We start from the raw sequence: 19,992 nt of genomic DNA, 5'->3' as shown, positions 1-19,992 counted from the left end.
TTATCTCATTTATCTCCCCAATGGAAGTTTTATTTCTGGCTTTTTATTTTACAGTTTAATCAAAATGTATACATGCCTAGGGTTTCAAGAAAATAACCAGAAAGTCTTAAAATTATTTCCAGAAGTATCACACCCGATTTTTTGTTCTTATTGCTCAAAAGAAACCTTATTCCTCACAAACAACATTGGCATTATTTTCTAATATGGAGCACTGTATTTCTAAAGATTATGTTCTCAGTAATATTGTTTGGTTTTTTCAGCTTTAAGCATTATTTTTCCTGTACTTATGTCTTTCCGCAAGCAAACATAGTTATAATAACTTTAATTTAAATAAGACATCTGTGTTAATATTTATATAAATGAACATGAAATTTGTTTTTCCTTTCTTGCGTATTTTTGGGGTATATTTTTACTAGAGTTAGTAACCACCTATCTTTACTTTCATAACATTCTATTAACATCACTACTACACTGATGCATTCTAATTCTTTTTGCTTTTCATAGATGATCTTTCCCTCTCAAAGTGGAAGTTTTTAGAATCTTCTATTTGCTCTTGATAATGGTCAAATTATGAGAGGTTATGATTATGTGGTTTATGGGGGAGGTCTTTTTTAAAAAATCTGTTCATTTATTGGGAACTTTCGAATCTTTATCTTTTAAGGAATTTTCTTTCTTTCTTTCTTTCTTTCTTTCTTTCTTTCTTTCTTTCTTTCTTTCTTTCTTTTAAATAGAACTTCTATTATCTGTATATCGTTCTTTCTAAATTGGTTCCTTAATGTTCTTTATATTTTATCTCCTACCATAACAATTAGGTCCAATTAGGAGACCAAAATCACATAGTACTTTTAACAGAAAAAGTTTAATACGAAGAATTATAAATTACAACATGGTATAGTAATGGGGTATTGACCAGAAAAAGGTAAAGACAACTCTGAAAAATCTAGGAATAGTAGATACAAGTAGGGACCACTATCCCTAGTGATATGATGGCACAAGAAGAGCCCCTCCTCTAGCTGGAGGGTGAGCTATAGATCTCATGGGAGAGGCTGCACCATAGCTCAGTGGATAATAGGAAGTTGACTGCAGGGCTTCACCAGCAGAACTCACTCCAATCCGTCCTCCGGAGTGCCAGGGGAATACTCCGCGGTGGGGGTTGAGGGGAAGCTACGCCTAAGAACACAGAACAAAGGCACACAGGAGGATCCTGGGGGAGGTTTGATGTATCGCTGACCACTGGGTGCTGCTGGCCCCTAAGCTCTGCAAGAACTGGGTACTGGGATCCTGAGATGGGAGCAAACTGGAACCTATAAGATGGATAAGTTTATTTATCCATCTACCTACTGAAGGACATCTCTCAGTTTGGGCAACTACGAATAAAACTGCTGTAAACATCTGTACACAGGCTTTTGTGTGGACATAAGTTTTCAGCTCCTCTGGATAAACACCAAGCGGTGTGATTGTTAGATCCTATGATGACAAGAATGTGTTGAGTTTTGAAACAGCCGAACTGTCTTCCAAAGTGGTTGGACCAGTTTGCATTTCCAACCAGCAATAAATGAGAGTTTCTGTTGCTCCAAATCCCCATCAGCATTTGATGTTGCCAGTGTCCTGGGTTTGGGCAATTCTAATAGTTGTGTAGTGTATCTTATTGTTATTTTAATTTGCATTTCCCCAATAAGAGATGGGGAGCATCTTTTCATTAACTTATTTGCCATTTTGATATCTTCTTTGGTAAAGTCTTTGTTCAGGTCTTTGGATCAGTTTTTAATCAGCTTCATTGTTTATTTATTGATGAGTTGTAAGAGTTCTTTGTGTACTTTGCATAACAGTTTTTAATTGTTAATATATAAGTGTTTTGCAAATGTTTTCTCTCATCCTGTGTCTTTTTTTTTTTTTTTTTTCATTTTCTTGACAGAATCTTTTGCAGGGCAGGCCCAGACACTTTTTTTTTTTTTTTGCCTTTTTCTACTCTCTGAAGATTGTTTCAACTTTATCTTATAACTCTTTTATTGGATATGTATATCTATAATTTATAAGACTTATTCTTGTTATCTATTGTTATTTTTTTTTATAATACTATTTTCCTTTTTGCAGATACAACATCCAGCTTATATTATTAATAAGCTTTGGTCATGAAGTTTTACTCTACTCCCTGCCTTGTATATTTTCTCCCAGCTTTCTCCTTTCCTATTTATTTGTTTCAGATTTTCTCCCTTGTTTCAGAAGCTTCTCTGAATTTTCCGTTGATCCTTTACTACCTGTTATTCTTCTAGATGCATAAAACAGATAGAAGATTTGTGGTCAGGGAGAGGCTTATTATTATTGGGCTTTAGATCAGAGTGAAGGGGTTGTGGCCACTAATTTTATTGATTGATCACAAAAATTCATATTTGAAATTTCTTTTTCTAGAATCATGCAGCTTCCCATCCAATCCCCTGCCCTTGGTCTATGTGCACAACTGCTGATTGATGAAATCTCAGAGCATGGAGTGATGTTCATCTGCTTTGTACACAGACATTCAATCAGCCTCCCAATCTTCCTCCATCCTCTGTGATATCTGTCGCCTTTATCTATTGACTTCTTAGAACTAATTGGTTTGTTTTTCATCAGTGTCTCCCTCTGCAGGCACTTATTTTATAGGTTCTGTTCTTTGTTGACTCTTCCATCTTCAATTTCTGAAACTTGTTGAAGTCCCTCACGGAGTGCCAAATCTCTTCTTCTTCTTCAATTCTCTTGGTTGTTATGGATTTATATGATTTTTTTATTCCTTTACTATCCACTTGAGAGATCCATTTGGGAAGGAAAAGATAAATGGATTCTCCTATTGTGTTTCCTTTTCTAATTCATCAGCCTTGTTGGGCAGCCATTTATGGAAGTCAAAATTTTTCTTAGGAATGATCTGGCCACGATTGATAAATAGTTTTAAAATTTCATGTTGAAGGAATGATAGTGTGGGACAGTGAGAAAGAATAAATGATAAATGGAGTGAATGAAGAAACAGATGAAACAAGAAAGGATTATCTTATTAGTGGACAGCAGGTTGTGGTGGGAAGGACACCAGGTGGACAGAATTTTTGTCCTGGGTGTGTGTCTCACTTGCCTTCAAGCCCCGGGCAAGTCATCTCACCATTGATCTAAATCTCATCTATACAGTGGATCAGGTAAGGTTGGGAGTAGAAATATGAAGCATCCCTCAGGACTTAAACACATCTCTGTTCCTTACTCCGTATCTTCTTTTTAAAAGTTAACAAATTTAGGAGCATCTGGCTGGCTTAGTGTGTCGAACATGCAACACTTGATCTGAGGGTTGTGGGTTCAAGCCCCAAGTCGGGTGTGCTACTTAATTTAAAAGAAAAAGAAAATTAACAGATTCAAAGATAGGGAAATCCTGGATTTCCTTAGATTATTAGGTTTCATCCACTGGGGAGGCACAGACTCCAGTGAGAACCTAATCTTTATTTTCTCTAGAACAGTGCACATGTGCAAATGTACAATATGTGTGCAATTCCTGAGGGTTCTCAGGCATCCTGAAGCTCACGTGAGGATCCCATGGGAGTAATGTTGATCTCAGAACCTTCATCCCCTCCAAGGTGACCTCTGGTCTTTGCTTTCTTGAGGGGACTGCTGATGTATATTTCCTTAGGATTTTGAGGCTTCCCAGAACGCAGCTAGAAAATTGCAAAGAAGAACATTTCCCTCACATACAAACCTTGTCATTCAGGTGAACCAATTTTCTCTTTGTAAATCAGGACATTTGCAAATGTTTCATTAGCTTTGGCCCAGATAGCTCTGTAACAAATGCATTTGCTGTGTGGTGCAGATGATGTATCAGCACAAACAGCTCACTGGGCTTCCATTAATTATACGGGGAGAATGAGGGACTGTTTAAATGGAGACACAGAAATTCCATTTGAGGGTATATTTGCCTGAGAAAGAAAGCACTCCCATACTGCAAGAATCCTATATGCTTTCTGATCTATTTCTTTTCAACAACCATGACATTGACTCATTCATTCATTCTTTCATTTCTTTACCATTTACTGAGTACTGGTACAAGGATGCCAGATGCTGGAGATGAAGGAATAAAAGACCTACAGCCCCTGCCCTCATGAAACTAACTTGTGGAGCCAACAGTAAACAATATAAAATTACTGTAAGTATCAGGAGGCTTGAGAACAAATAAAGGGGTGGGGAAGGGTGCTGAGCTAGCAAGGTGCGGTCAAGGACATTTTCCCAAAGGAAGTGACCCTAAAGTTGAATTTTCAAGGATAAGTAGGAAGTAAACTAGCTGACCGAGGGGAGTGAAGAGTAACAATATGCTGGGCTGAAGCATGTGTACAGTATTTGCTGAACAGAAAAAAAATCCAGTGTGGCAGGAGTACAAAACGGGTATAATTAGAAGAGGCTAAAGAGTTACATGGGTCACTCATGTAAGGCTTATAACCATCTGAAAATTTTGATTTTTACTGCAAGGGCAATAATAAGCCTATGGGGAATTGAAGGGATACAGAAATTAACCAGAAACCCATGCAAGGAACTTCAGACTAAGACTTGGTATGTGAAAAGCATTTATTCAAGGCTTTCTATGTCTATGTGTTCCATCAGACCAGGGATAGGTAAACTCTTGTAAAAAGCCAAGGAATAAATATTTTAGGCTTTATGAGCTATATACAAATCTTTGTCACATTTACTTTTTTAAAAAAGCATAAAACCAATCTTAGCTCAAAGACTGCAAAAACAGGTCAAGGGCAGGATTTAGGCCATAGGCTGTGCAGTAAGTTTGCCAACACCTACACCCGACCAATAGCTCATCAAAGGTACAGACAATATTTTTGTTCATTGTAAGGATCTCTATTGCCCATCCCAATGCCAGGCACATAGTGGATACTTAATATACATTCACTAAATGAATTAATGACCAAAGTAAGCTTTTTAAGTATGTAATATCTATTCATGACAAAAACCAATGCTAGCATTGTTGTTGGCTCTGTGTTGTTACCATTAGTATTGCTCTTATTATCAGTGTATCACAGAAAAGGAAAATAGTTTAGTTTTCCCAGTATTCCATAAAATGACAGGGCCAGGATTTAAACCAGTTCTGTAAAATTTCTAAGCCCATTTTCTTCCTTCTGATCATTCTGCTTCTTAGGTAAAGAATAAACAACTCTGTGTAATATAGGTAAACATCAAACGATAGAAGCACAACCTAATATTATGAGAGAGACCTGCCATTCAAAATAAGGGATGAAAACCATGTATCAACCTCCCCTTCGGTCTCAGCCAGTTTGGGCTGCTATAACAAATTACCATCACCTGGGTGCCTTAGACAACAAATAATTTATTTCTCACAGTTCTGGATACTGGAAAGCTAAGATCAAGAGATCAGGGAGTTAGCACAGTCATGTTCTCAGTGAGGGACACCTCTCTAGCGATGTCTTCATATGGCCTTTCTTTGGTGTGTGCACACAGAAAGATCCTGTGTCTCCTCTTCTTTTTATAAGGACAGTAATGTCAACATTACTGTGCCCCACCCTCATGACCTCATCTAACCCTAATTATCCCCCAAAAGCCCCTTCTCCAAATACCACCATAATGGAGGTTAGGGGTTCAACACATTAATTACAGGGGACACATAGCACCTTCCTCCTGAGATTCCTGTTAAAATGAAAGTAAGGGAGGGTTTAAATGCAGAAAACCTAAGTAAAAGTAAGGAAGAAAGAGAAAGGAGAGAAAACAGGAGGGGCATGATGGCTAAGAAAAGTTAAAACACTGTTCAGGATCAGATGGGACTGTCACTAAGGAGACAAATTGAGCCACAGGCTAAGATGTGCAGGGATGCATGGAGGAAACTTTTGCTGAAGAAAGAATTGTCCTGCCCAGTAGGACACAGATATGATTTCCTCTCCAAATCTCCTACCACCAGGAATTCTTGCCGGTTCTGTGTCCTTTATCAGGGAAGGAATAAGCCAGTCTTCTCTTATAGGCATTCCAAATCTTTATGATTTTTTTTCTTTTTGTATTTCTGTTATTTAGTCTGGAGGATACTGAGAATTTCCTTTGCCTTTTCTCCTTAAGATTTTCCTTTTCCTTGGTAGGGAAAAGCCATGTTATCAAGAAAACAACACTTTCCACAAGGCCAGCAATGACTCAGGTGACTCTGATGATCCCTATCCCCTTTACTACCCTAATCCTCTTCTCATGTAGTCTAAAGAATAAGGAAAAGGGATGCTGGTCTCTGTGATAACAGGATCAGTTGTTGCTTCTTGGAAAGACCTATGGGTCACTGGATGACATTGGCCCCCAAATTGATGATTTCTAGGTTTCTCTTTAGAATACAAGTGACTTAGGACAGTTTAACTTCAGCTTTCAGATTTAGGTACCATTTATCGATGACAAGAAATAATCACTTCATCATATATCTTATTATGGTAGTATTCAATTCAGTTTGGAAAATAGGATATTGATGGTGGGCTTGATTTGATAGATACTACTGTATAATTGCAATCTTGGAAAAACTTAAAGATATAGTAAAAGGACAGAGCATAAGTAAAAAATAAAGATAATTAGAAATTCTGGAAATAAACACCTAAACCAAAAGTTACTAATAATTTATTTTAAGTTTAAATTTAACTGAAGCATGATACGAGTTTGAACTTTTTTTTGGTCTGATGAGAAGAGACTGTATTTGTACTGCTGTTAAGAACATCTTCTTTGTTCCTGATGGTGGTCAGTGACATTAGAACTGATGCGAAGGTAAAATGTGAGTACACTCTTGGGCTCTATCTTAACTCAGTTTTCAAACTGAGTTAGAATCAACCTAGAAACAAATTATAGCAGATTAAACTAGGAGGCACTTGCACTCGGGTCCTCAGGGCACAAGTTCAGCACTTGCTCTATTTTGCTTTCTTTAATGTTGGTCCCTCATGCCTGGCTTGCTTGACTCTAGTCCCAACGCTACTCCACATTCCTGACTGCCCTGCAATATTATGTGATTTTACTTTTTTGCCATCTCCATGGAGAACTAACTGGCATCCCTTAGCCTTGCTACTCAAAGAGGGGTCCAAGCACCAGCAGCAGGAGCTTCATCTGGAACCTTGTTTGAAACGTAGAATCTCAGATCCTACCAGATACCCATTAGATTAGCATTTGCATTTTAACAAAATCTCCAGATGAATAGTATGTTCACTGAAATTTCACATCACTGCCCTAACCCACTCTCCTTCCTGAGGAGCTTGCCACTCTTCAGTCTATTAAAAGTAGCTGTTGTTGTTTTAAAGCAGTCACTGTAAAATATAGGAAAGTCAGATGGAACCAGAAATACAGAGGAAGAATAATACAATGGTCAAGATCAGACAATTTATAGTAGACAGAGCTGACCTCAAGTTTCAGCTTTACTACTCAATAGTTGGGCACCTACTTAACCTCTCTTGACTTCATTACATTATTATTATTATTATTATTATTATTATTATTATTATTGCTTTCAGAACAAAACAACTTCTATTTTTACAAGTAGAAAAAAAAAAAGTAAAAGCTGTCCGAAGTGGCTTACTATAGCCAAGCAAAATAGATAGTTATTGCATGGCAACCTGTGTAGGCTCCATCTAGCTACATTCCAAGTCTCATGGAAAGGCCTGGAATCCCATCAACATACAATTAAGATTATGAAATAGGAAAAGCCTGTGACAAATTAATGTAGGACACTGAACTGCTGACCATATTCATTCCCATTATTTTTTTTATTCTTTTTCTTTTTTTAATTCATTACCCTTAAATGGCATATTAGTTGGTTTGGCAAGGCTATGCTGTGTAATGATTGATCCCAAACTCTCAGGATTCTTTCCTAATATGCCCATGTGTGGCTGTGACCTTCCTCTGTATTGTCTTCACTTTGAGACCCAGGTTGACTGGACATCTCCATCTGGGACCTCATTGGTCTGATGATAAAGAAAACCAGGATACGCTATGTCAGAGCAGAGACAGAATCTTAAAGCTTCTGCTTAGCAGTGATACCTGTCACTACCACTCACCTGTCACACTGGGGGGCCTGCCTTCCATGACGCAGACCCAATCCACTGACTGAGAGAGGCCCTGCAGGGAGGGAGACAGACAGAGAAGAGCCGCAATGCAACTCACTGGGAAAAGATCACAGTAGTTTGAGAACTGAATGAGTTAAGGCAGGAGCTGTCCTTGATGCTTTGCTCCGTAGCTGGGTGGCTACTTTGCCTTTCTGAACTTCATTTTATTTGTAAAATAGGGACAGTGATACCAGCACTTAATAAAACTTTGAAAGGAATGACCGAGCAGCACATAGTAGGCACTTAATGCAAAGAAACTCTAAACATAAAAGGAATAATTACCCCTTTTCCAGCTCTCGGAGTCAGAAACTGCCTAATCCTTCCAGAAACCCCTGGATTGGAGATGCTGGAGGATGCAGAAACAGCCATGAGCTCCTTCATTCTCTGTTTCCTCTGGGTCTGCAGCCTTCCTTCCTTGCCCTAGCTTGATAGGAAGCCTGCTCTCCTGCGGAGACAGAGGATGGAAGAAGGTGTGTGTTCTCAGAGATAATGCGGGGCGAGTTCAGGGGTTACTAATTGAGTTTCTGCTTACCTTTCATATTCATTCCGAATCCCAACCCGAACAGGGGTGCGTTACAGCGGCTCCCTCCCTTTCTGTCAACCCCTCCCTCCTCTGCCGACAGCACTCAGGTCTCTTCCAAAGTTGCTTCCTCACTCAGATTGTAACTCCAATCAGAAACCCATGTGACAGCAGAATTGGGGAGAGACAAATATGTGGCCTAGGAGGGTATTTCAAGATTGGATTTGCTAACATATTACAAGCTCATGGAAGTTTAAAGCCTGTCTCCGAAATGGAATCTGTCAGAGCCCCAACCCTCTGTTTGTCCACAGAAATACTACTTGTGGTTTGAGAGTGGTCAGAGGATCCAGGATACAATGCCTAATTATAAAGTTCTTTAAAGTTTACGAATCGTTTAGGTGTGGGGTGGCTTGGCTTATTTTGAACTCTGAGGAGCTCATGGTCCCACTTTATGGTTGAGGACGCAGCGGGTCCACAAGGTAAAGAAAGCAACAGGTCCACGAGGCACAATTGGAAAGAAGTAAAGGCAAGGCAAAAGTCCATATCATCTGCCCCCTTGTTTTACATCCGTTCCTTATACCATGTTTCTTTCAGAACCCCATAATCTTCCAGAATAAGATCGAGTTTCTCGGGTCATGAAACTGGGAAGCCAGACTTTAGAAAGCAGGGGTCCCTCCAAGGCAACACTTCCATCTCCACGTTCTACTTGATTAGGTTTTCCATTTCCTCATCACCTCTCTCACTGCCACCACCTACCCTCCTGGTTTCCAGACTCCTCCAGCACCCAGCATTATCCTCAGAGGAACCAGAGGAAATTTCGGGTGCAATACGACCATATCTCTTCTTCCGTATATCCTTTCAAGAGATCATCTTCAAAACAAGGGGCTCTTTGACATAGCCTGTGATGCCCATCATGCCTCGCTACCCTCTCTAACCACGAACCTCTCCCTTCTCACGTTTGTGCTCAAGCCAGATCACACTACTTCAGGACACTAGATCAGCCCAAGTTCCTTGTACCTCTGCACCTTGCTGTTCCCTCTGCCTGTATGGGTCTTTTCCCATTTCTCTTCCTCTCCAATCACCATTCACTTGTAAAACTCACTTTTGGAAGTATGTCCTCATAAGAGCAGATGTTCTGCTAGCACTCTTTGTCCCCTCCGACACAGTACTTCTTATTGCATTAGAACTGTCTTGTTATAACCCCTCCTTCCTCAACCCCAGCGTACACACTAGACTAGGATTTCCTTGAGGACAGAAACTTTCCCTTCCCTTTGTATATCCAGAACTCCTAATGCAGGGTAAGGCCCACAGGAAGCCTGACAAATGCCTAGAATGAATAAAGGAATGAATGAGAAGACCTAAAGCCAAGGGCATTTATTTTTCCAAACTTCACCACCATGTCTACAAAAATCTGAGGACAGTTTTCAGATCACCTTCTCCCTTACCTTTTGGAGTGAGCTGGAACTAGATATTTGAAGGCTGAGACTTAGAGGATCCCTAAGTTTGTAGGAAGTTAGAGAGAGGTCACAGATAAAATTAATCTAGCTGTGTGACCTTCAGCACATGACTTGACCTCTCTGCTCCTTAACTTCCTTATCTGTTTTCTTTTTTAAGATTTTATTTATTCATAAGAGACACACAGAGAGAGGCAGAGACACAGGCAGAGGGAAAAGCAGGCTCCCTGCGGGGAGCCCGATGTGGGATTTGATCCCAGGACCCCATGATCACACCCTGAGCCAAAGGCAGGTGCTCAACCACTGAGCCACCCAAGCGTCCCATCTTCCTTATCTGTTATTTGAAGTGAGTATAATACTCTTTCAGACTATTGCAGGAAAAGAGAAACTTAAGAGACATGAGCCAATTCAGTGTGTGGACTTTGTCCCAATTTAAACAGGCAGACTGTAAAAAAGATATCTTTGAGGCAGTTTTGAACTTAATGAGTCCTTGATATCAATGAATTATTGTTAATTTTGTTCGGTGTAATAACAGCATGGTGGTAGGTAGATAGGATAGATGGATGGATAGATCAATCGAGCGATCGATATTTCCCCATTAGAGATTCATAATAAATATTTATAGGTAAAATGGTATGCTGTCCTGAATGTGTCTTAAAATATTCCAGAAAAATAAGTAAAATTCCATAGATAAAACAAGATTGGCAAAATGTGGATAATTGCTGAGGATGGGAGATAGGTACATAGAGGTTCATTATACATTTTCTCTAAAAATTTTTCTATGATAAAGTGTAAAAATATATATAGTACCCTCACAGAGTTATGAGAAGTTAATATTTATAAAAATGTAGAAAACTGTTTCCCATACAGTGTTATTATAGTATATTAAATGCATATATCTCATTTATTTGCACTCACGTATTCATTTGCTTTTACAGACTTAATCACATTCCTTATTTGAATGTGATTCCTATTTGAATTTGCTTATATACAAAGTTATGCACTAATAACAAAAAAATGAGGTAATAAGACTGACAGCTAATATTAAGGAGGCACTTATTCTAAGCCAGAAAAGTAGGTACATTGTCTTCTTCAACCTTCATGGGAACCCCAGAAAGTGGATCTATTTTAAACTCCATATTACAAGTGGGTTAGCTGAAGCACTCGAAGATGACATCATTTTCTCAAAGTCACCTAGTTAGTCAAAGCTAAACTAGAGCTCGAACCCAGATTTGTCTGATTCCAAAGCCTTGACTAGCATAAACATAATGAAACTCGTGGTATGAATAAGGGCAAAACTGGAAGACATTTAAAGGTGCTCACTTGGTTTTCTGGGTTGGTGTGATCTAGTGTGAAAGCCAAGCTCTTAATAAGATTATGGAGGAAATTCTTAACTCTCCTTCCCATCCTCCTTTGATCAGTCCCCTGAAGGTGAACTGATGTTAAGTAAGCGAATGACCCCTAGTCTCAGAAAAGTAAGTCTAACCCTGCATCAATCAGTCTGATTAAAACTCATAGGATGGTGAAACTCTCTACTCCATGCAGATCACAGAAATGTAAAATGTGAAGGTGCCTCAGTCTCTATGTCCTCCCTCTATTTCAAATCCTTTGAATTTAAGATGCAAGATGATTTGTGATGCAATCTGGCTATTGTGGCTTCATCTTCCTCTTTCCACATTTATCTACCACTTCTTTCATCTGAACAATGAGGATGTGTATCTTATGAACTCTCCGAGTGCTTTTACTCCTGTTTGTTTACTATTGTATAGCTGGAGTCTGGAAGAGTGTTTTTCACCATCAGCTGCATATTACAAAACCCCAGGAGGTTTATTAAAACATAGTGATTCTGGGGTCCCATCCTATGTCAATGGAGTAGAATTTGGTGGATGACCCAGGGATTTATTTTTTTTAAGTGCACTTAAAAGATTTATTTATTTATTAGACAGGACGTGGGTCACGGGAGGGGAGGAGAGGGAGAGAATCTCAAGCAGACTCCTCACTGAGCATGGAGCCTGACATGGGACTTGATCTCATGACCCTAAGATCATCACCTGAGTCCAAGCCAAGAGTCAGACACTCAACTGACTGAGCTACCCACGCACCCCTTAAGTTCACTAGGTTATTCTAACATGCAGCCAGGATTGATAAACATTGGCCCAGAATAAAGCCTGGCATAAAATAGGTATTTAATAAACATTTGTTGAAAGAATGAATAAATGAATGAATAAATATTCTGTCTTAAGATGTACTTAATAAGATGCATTCTTTATCTATCCAAAGCCCTAAGCACACACACACACACACACACACACACACACACAAACTGTGAGCTGCTTGAGAGTGGACATTCCATATATTTTTCATTTTTCATTTCTTAGCACATAATAGAATCTCAGTGTTTAAGTACATATGCTGTCATACATGCCCAGGACAAGGAAAAGAAGATCTATTGGACAGACGAAGAAGGGTGGTGATGTAAATGAGGATACATGGAGCACACCTGGAGAGTCAGATGGAGCTGAATTTGAATTCCAGTTTTATTACCTACCACCTCTTTCAACTCTGGGAAAATTTCCTCATTTGTGAATGAAGGTAAACTCCCCCTAACAGCATTACTGTGCAGCTTAAATGGAAAGACAAGTATTGAAAAGTATTTAGTCCAATGCTGAATATATTAAAGATACCTAAATAATGTCACCTTCTCTTCTATTCCCTTATCTTTGAGATCCAGGTAAGTTGGTTAGCTGGAACCTTTGGAAGATAACCAGAGAAGAGCAAGACAGAGAAAATGAGAGATTGGAGAGAACAATGTGCAAAGAATAGAAATAGGTTAAAGGGAAATCTAATGGTGGTTATAGAAAAGAGAGATAATTACTATTAGCTAAAGCCCAAAGAAGCCAAGTCTTCAGGCCTTGTATTTGGCCTTCTTCCTCTGTCAAAACCAGATATGTAACAGCCATAAATTACTGTCCTTCTGCATAAGCACCGGATGGTTAGTGCCAGGGACACAGCATCCATCACCAGGTAAGCAGCTCCATATTGAGGTAGCTTGGGCCAAGCTTCCAACCATTTGGAAAAACTCCAAACACCATGTCTCATGCCTTATGTCCTAGCCTTTCTTGGAAGGAGGGACATGGTGCCATTGAGAGAACCCTGGCCAGGGAATCTGAAGCAGATGGGTTCTAATTCAGTTCTAAATATGATCCTAAATGTATTCACCGGCAAAATAGAGTCAGGGACTCCATGAAATTGCCTCCTGAGGTTCTTTCTAACATTCCATAAATCTGGGCCCCTGAGGCTGGTTTGAAAGTCGTCTTTATTCCATTTCAGCATTTAGTGATATATTCAACTAAGAATGCTACTTAACAATTTAAAGAAATTGTACTTGGTCTCATCTTTGGTGATACTAAAACAGGACAACTTCTTTTTTTGTAACGGATTGATCTACAAATTGGGTGGAAATCAGGTCCTTTATCTTTAATTTTGCTAATGATTTGTATAAGCTCTCACCTGCTTTAATAGCATAAATCCTTGTATTTACCTCTTGAGTTTTTCTTTGTCCTCTGATTTAATGAAAACTACGAGGCTCAAGTGTTCCTAAAGGGAAAGTTAGACAAAGATATAAGGTGGCTCCAGAGCTGCTTCTAAAGGGTTATTGGTTATTAACCTCCTCCTTGGAGGCCTGGGATGAGCATCCTTCTCCATGATCTGGGGAGCAAATGTTTTCTCTCTTTCATCTACCTTGTTTCTTCCCCCTTCCATTTTTTTTTCTATCTTCCTTCCTTAAAAGGCTAAAGTTTAAATTGCCCAGCCCTCACCCAGCTGGAAACTAGACAGAACCAGGGAAATCCCACACGCTGACAAATTAGATCAGCTAAGCTCTCAGCCTTAGGGAGAAAACATTTTATCTATGATGTGTTCTTCCTTGATTTTCTCCTTGGACTTGCCTTTTCTCATCATAGTGGTGATACCTTGGCACGGACAGAAGTAGTCACCTATGTGGCCCAGCTTAGCCTATCCTGGAACCACCTAGGGCTTTGAATAAAGAACATCAAGGGTACACTTTGCTCCCTCTTTGTTCTCTGGGGAAATACCTTCTCCTGAGAGCTCTCAGGGGCACCGGCTGGGTCAAGGTTGAATTTGAGCATTCAGGATCCTGAGTCACCTCAATTGCCCACCACTCCTACCACAATTGACAGACATTGGAGGATAAACAGTGTAAGTGAGAAGAACTTAGAAATTCAATTGATGTGCAAATACCTTTCCAAAGGAATTTATTCTGCCCACCAAAGAAATGCTTCATGGATCTTTAGTTTTTAGTTTGTTTGTTTCCATTGCAACATGCTGTTTCTCATATAACTGCTGTAGTTTGTAAGATCCCTATGGTCTCCAGCTCCTGCTTCCTTTTTATTTTATTTCAATTTTTTTTCCTGCTTCCTTTTTAGATTCATCTCCCCCCACTCTTCTCTTGCCCTCTCCATTCCAGCCACATACATCTACCTATTTCACAAGGACAACAAGGTCTTTCCCCTTTAGGACCTACACACATGCTTTGCCCACTATCATGCAATGTTTTAACAGTGTTTATGCCTCCCCTCAAACACCTACCCCGAACAAACACACATTTTTGTCTGGATCTTTCATTCCCTGAATGTAAGTTTTATTGTCTACTTTGCTATTGCTGTCTCTCTAATATTTAGAACAGCTCTTGGCACATAGTAGGTATTCCGTTAATAATTATTGAATGGAGAGATCTCTCCATTAGCACGTTTTTAGCCTCCAGGAAAGAGAGCAATTGGGTAATTGAAGAGAAAGAAAATCATAAATACAGTAATAGGCAGGGGGACAGCTGGGAAGGGGAAGGCATGTAGGCAAGCTCAAAGGTCTCCTGGTCAGCAAGAAGACCATTTTCGGGCATGGAAGCTCCTCCCAACAATCTGGCACCACTCAGAGCAATGAGTCTTCTCTTCACAAGCAGCAAATACATTTGCAAATGAAAATAAATAAAACTTTATTGAAATATGAAATTGCAAATGGAAATGGCTGGTTGGGGCCCTTTGTAGCAATTATGCAAAAGACATTCATTTGCTTGCTTTTATATGCAAGTAAAAAAGATACTTTATTTTTGCAATTTATTTATACAGGGAAGCTTAGCTCGGCTCAGAGGTTTGCATGCATCTTGGCAGCCTGTTTCATTCAATTTTCCAATCAGCTAGAAGACATATAGTTTCATTAAGCAGCAGGGTTCTTCCAGGGTAGGAAGTGGCTGACTCTTTAACTTTGAACTCATGATCCTTGTGGAGTCCACGGATTTGATAAATTACGTGGTCAGTTACCAAAACAGGGTCTCATTCATGCCACTGGATTGGCTCTATTGGCGCAGTGGTAACTGAGGCAGCACGTCCTGTCCCCGATTTATCTCATCCTAATCTGCAGGCAGCATGACGATAGACATGCATATCCTAAAAGATGGGGTTTGAATCATAATGCTGGGTATACGGTGACAGTGTCGGTTATTAGTGGCAGCTGTAGCTGGGTATAGCAATGGCTAAGATAATCCTCCCCAGAGTCGGGCAGAACTGGTCTTGAATTCCAGTTCTGCCACTTGTTCAGGACAGGGCTTCGGGTGCATTACTTACCCGTACTAAGTCCACATTTCCTCAATGGTAAACTGAGCACAGTAGTGATAAGACATAAACGCAGTGCTTGGCACATAGTAAACTCTACACTGATGGAAGCAGGAAAGAGTCAGAGTGGGAAGCAATGTCACTGAAGCACTGGAAGGAGCAGAGATGTCCAAGTCCATACCGGCCCTGCTCATAATCTCAGAGCCAAGACCTTGCTACATGATCCTGGACAAGTCACTTCAGCTCACTGAGCGCCAAATTTCTCAGCTGTAAAATAAAGACGATGATACCTAACTTCACCATATTGCTTTTGAGATTAGCTTTGGTGCTTGTATAGTTTCCCACCTACAGGTGGGTTCATAGAAGGTACTAAAACAAAAAGGCAGTTGTTATCGTTGTTGTCATTGTTGCTGTTATTATCTTTACTTATTAGTCTCTTTGTGCCTTAGCTTCCTTATCGACCAAATATAATGATGATGAAAATCCCATTCCGATGCTGCAATTTGTCTATTCTGTGCTTCATTCCACCACCACCACCCCCCCACCCGCAGACGTAACTTCTCTGCTGAGAGCACTGGCCTTCAGCCCAGACCTCAGCTCCTATTTCACCCTCTTCCCCTGTGCTCTCATTAACTACTACTCTTTACAATTAAATTGTGCAATGAATGTCAAGTACCTGGGTTGAAGGAAGTCTAGCTTACTGCTCTGAGTATAAATTTCCACCAACAGTCTTTCTGGTTGGATCATAATTCAGGGGCCATTAATCACCTACCTTGCCTCCAGGACCCAGCAGAGGCAGAGGAGTTAATAAAGACCTCTTAGAGAAAAGAAAAAGCATCACAGCTAGTGTTGGGAGATCTTTTGATGGTCATGGAGTGGGCTGTAGATTGCTGGCGAAAGCCCTGGGTAATTAGAGACCTTACAGCTGGAAGTGGTATTGAATCTACCACATGTAGCAAAGGTTACTGCCTTATGGAGGCAGATACAATGTCTGCCTATGTGGTCGACATTAAGGATCCTTTGGCAAGAACACCCTCCTCTAGCTATAAATCCCCACCCCAGCACCACTTGTTACAACAGCTAAAATTCTACGAATAGAGATTAGCTCCTCTGGATCATTATTAGTAACTTTATTATGATGAAAATAACATCCTTTATGATATTTTAAAGTACTTTGTAGTTTATAAATTGCTTTCACTTTATCATATTTAACCGTCAAATCAGGTAGGTAGGTAGGGGTAGGAGATACTATATTTTCCTGATTTTGTAACGGAGGAATATTTAAATGGTTTTCCAAAGGTCTCACAACCACTAAACTGGAGATCAGGGACTCAAAGTCCTGCTGCTAGATAGCACGTCTACTACTTTCTCCATGAACGCCACATTGTTTAGACTGAGGAAGAAGTTTTAGGACTAAGGGTAAGGACTGACAACAATTGAGGAAGAGAGTTAAAACACACGATAGATGTTGGATCTCTCAGAAAGAAATTAATTTCAGCTTTCTCTGGAGACAGAGAGATATTGTAAATGCCTTTGGTGCCATGTTTTGTTGATTTTCTCATGAGCAAAAACATGAGAAATTGGAAAAGAGTATAGGTCCTGGTTTCAACAGATCTAAGTTTACTTCTTGAGTCTGTGTTTTTCATGAGACATTGAATCTCCGTTTTCTTGCTAAAAGATTAGTGTATAATACCAACCTTGCTGCATATGATGAGGCTTAAGTGAAATAATTAATGTGAAGCAATCGGCACATAGTAAGTGCTCAACTAATGATAGGTATGATTTATTTTACTGGGCTCTGCTCTTTGTTCATCATTGTTCTGCAAGATTTTAATAGTAAGGATATTTTTGGGCTCAAGTGAGAGAAATCTCAAAACTCAAACAGGGTTAAGTAAATAAAATGTGTTGGCCGACAAAATGGAAACTTACAATTACCATTGGATCCAAGTGCACATCTGATGTTCTTAGCACAGGCATAAATTCATGTGTTAAAACAAAGAACCTCCAGATATCTCAGTGGCTCCATATTCAAAGTTTTGCTTGTTGGCAAAATATATATATTTTATATTATATATATATATATATATATATATAATTTACACTATCATATATATATATATATCATTGATATATATATACCATAGCATAAATTATCATTAAATAAATATTCACTTCTATTCCTCCCACATTGTGACTGAGTCTACTTTCTACCCCACTGAAGTTGGGCTTAACCATGACTTGCTTTGGCCAGTGCCACATTGGCAGACATCACATGAGCAAAGGCCATACCTATAGTTATCCATTTTGGCTTAGGCTCCCACACACATGTGACCCACCATGAAAATAATGTGGCTTAGGTAACTACTACCAATCCATCCGGCTCCAGACTAGGACACATAGAGCAGACATCATGGCCTGTATAGCTACTGCTCTAACAATAGACGCATATGTGGAACAGACTTTAATCCAACCTTCAGCCTGGATGCTGGCATCTAGCCTACCCCATCCAAGTTGCAATCCATCCACAGACCTGCAAATGTGACAGTAAATGGTCAATATTTAAAGCACTAAATTTTGGAATGATTTATTATACGACATTATTGCACTAAGACTTCTTTCTGATATAGGTTAGTCGCTGCTGGGAGGGGGGGTCCTCTGCCCTGCTAGAGGACTCAGGCCAAAATAGGCTCTATTTCTCTTATTTTTTACCAGCTTTCTTACAGCAAATTGACTTACAATAAACCACACATATATAAATTGTACAACTTGATACATTTTGACCATGCATCACCACAGTCACCATCACTACAATCAAGAAAATAAACCCCCAAGTTTAATCATACCCATCTATAATCCCTCCTAACTCAATCCTTGTCCTTCACCTCTGTCCTTAAGCAACTATTTTCTTGTTACTATTGATCAGTTTGCATTTTCCAGTAGTTTTTATAAATGGAATCATTCATCTTGCATTCTTTTTTGTCTGCCTTTAACTCAGCATAATTATTTTGAGATTCACCACTGTTGTGTGAATTAATAACTTATTCCTTTAAATTGCTGGGTAGTATTCCACTTTATAGACACGTTGCAATACTTTTAGGTCATTTATTGATAAACATTTGGGTTGCTATCAGTTTTGGGCTGTTATGAGTAAAGATGCTATGAATATTTGTGTACACATCTTTGTAGGGCCATATGCCTTCATTTCTCTCGGGTAATACCTGGGATTAGAAATGACTGGGCCTCATGGTAGTTGCATGTTTGGCTTTTACCTACCCCCTTTTAAAAATATATTTATTTATTTTAGAGAGTGTGTGTGAAAACAGGGGGAAGGCAGAGGGAGAAGGAAAGAGCCCTAAGCAGATTCCATGCCCAGCATGGAGCCCAACATAGGTCTCATGACCCTGAGATCATGACCTGAGCTGAGATCAAGAGTCTGATGCTTACCTGAGCCACTCAGGTGCCCCTAAGCTACCTCTTATTTAGATCTTTATCTTCAGAGGGTACATCACTTCTACTCAGAGAGCATTGACCTGACCTTGCCACACTGGCCTACCTCACTATGAGGGGTAAGGAATATGGAGTATCCCTATCTCTACCTCACCAGGCTTTTGTCTTTCAGCATCTTGGTCCTGCTTTTCTCCCTGGTAGCTTCATTCCCAATCAGGCTCTTATTACAAGATGGCCAGAAGGTTATTACCCTGTCAGGCTAGCATCTCATTAGATCAGCAAGTCAAGGGAAAAGATAGTACTTCCTCTCTACATGTTTTAGCAAAGTCCAATGTTCACTCTAATTTGGCTAACTGGGATCCCATGCTTATTCATGAACTATGGCTGGGGAGATCAAATAAGCCAATCGTCAGGCTGGGGCCAGGGGATTTGATCAAACCTCCTAGACAGTATCCGAGTGTTGGGGAGAGATGATTCTCAAAAGGAAAAGGAAAGACTTTCTGCCAAAATAAGGAAATGCAGGCAAAGACACACTTAAACAAATAAAAACCTGCTACAGTGATTATGATGAATCATGTCCATGTTTATGACTTTGTTTTTAGTACCAGGGGCCTCTCACTGAAATCGAATTATGCTACTTTACCCATCTCTTCTCTTTCTGTCTTCCAATGGGCTAAGATGTTGTTAAGATAATGCCAGACCTTGGGATGCCTGGGTGGCTCAGTGGTTTAGCATCTGCCTTTGGCTCAGGGCATGATCCCAGGAGTCCCAGGATCAAGTCCCACACTGGGTTCCCCGCAGGGAGCCTGCTTCTCCCTCTGCCTGTGTCTCTGCCTCTCTCTGTGTGTCTCTCAGGAATAAATAAA

At 39.8% G+C, this 19,992-nt stretch overlaps 1 long non-coding RNA gene across 1 annotated transcript; it reads left to right on the top strand.

Annotated features, from left to right (window-relative positions):
* Positions 1-2,272: 2,272 nt before the first annotated feature.
* LOC144322737 (uncharacterized) lies at positions 2,273-10,796 on the top strand. The gene is made up of 3 exons (XR_013388377.1): positions 2,273-4,153; positions 6,096-6,151; positions 6,677-10,796. It is a non-coding gene; the product is annotated as an uncharacterized LOC144322737 (long non-coding RNA).
* The last annotated feature ends 9,196 nt before the right edge of the window (positions 10,797-19,992 follow it).

This window comes from Canis aureus, chromosome 10 (assembly GCF_053574225.1).
Source record: "Canis aureus isolate CA01 chromosome 10, VMU_Caureus_v.1.0, whole genome shotgun sequence".
NCBI classification, from domain to species: Eukaryota; Metazoa; Chordata; class Mammalia; order Carnivora; family Canidae; genus Canis; species Canis aureus.
This window is presented reverse-complemented; position numbering and strand designations above follow the sequence as displayed.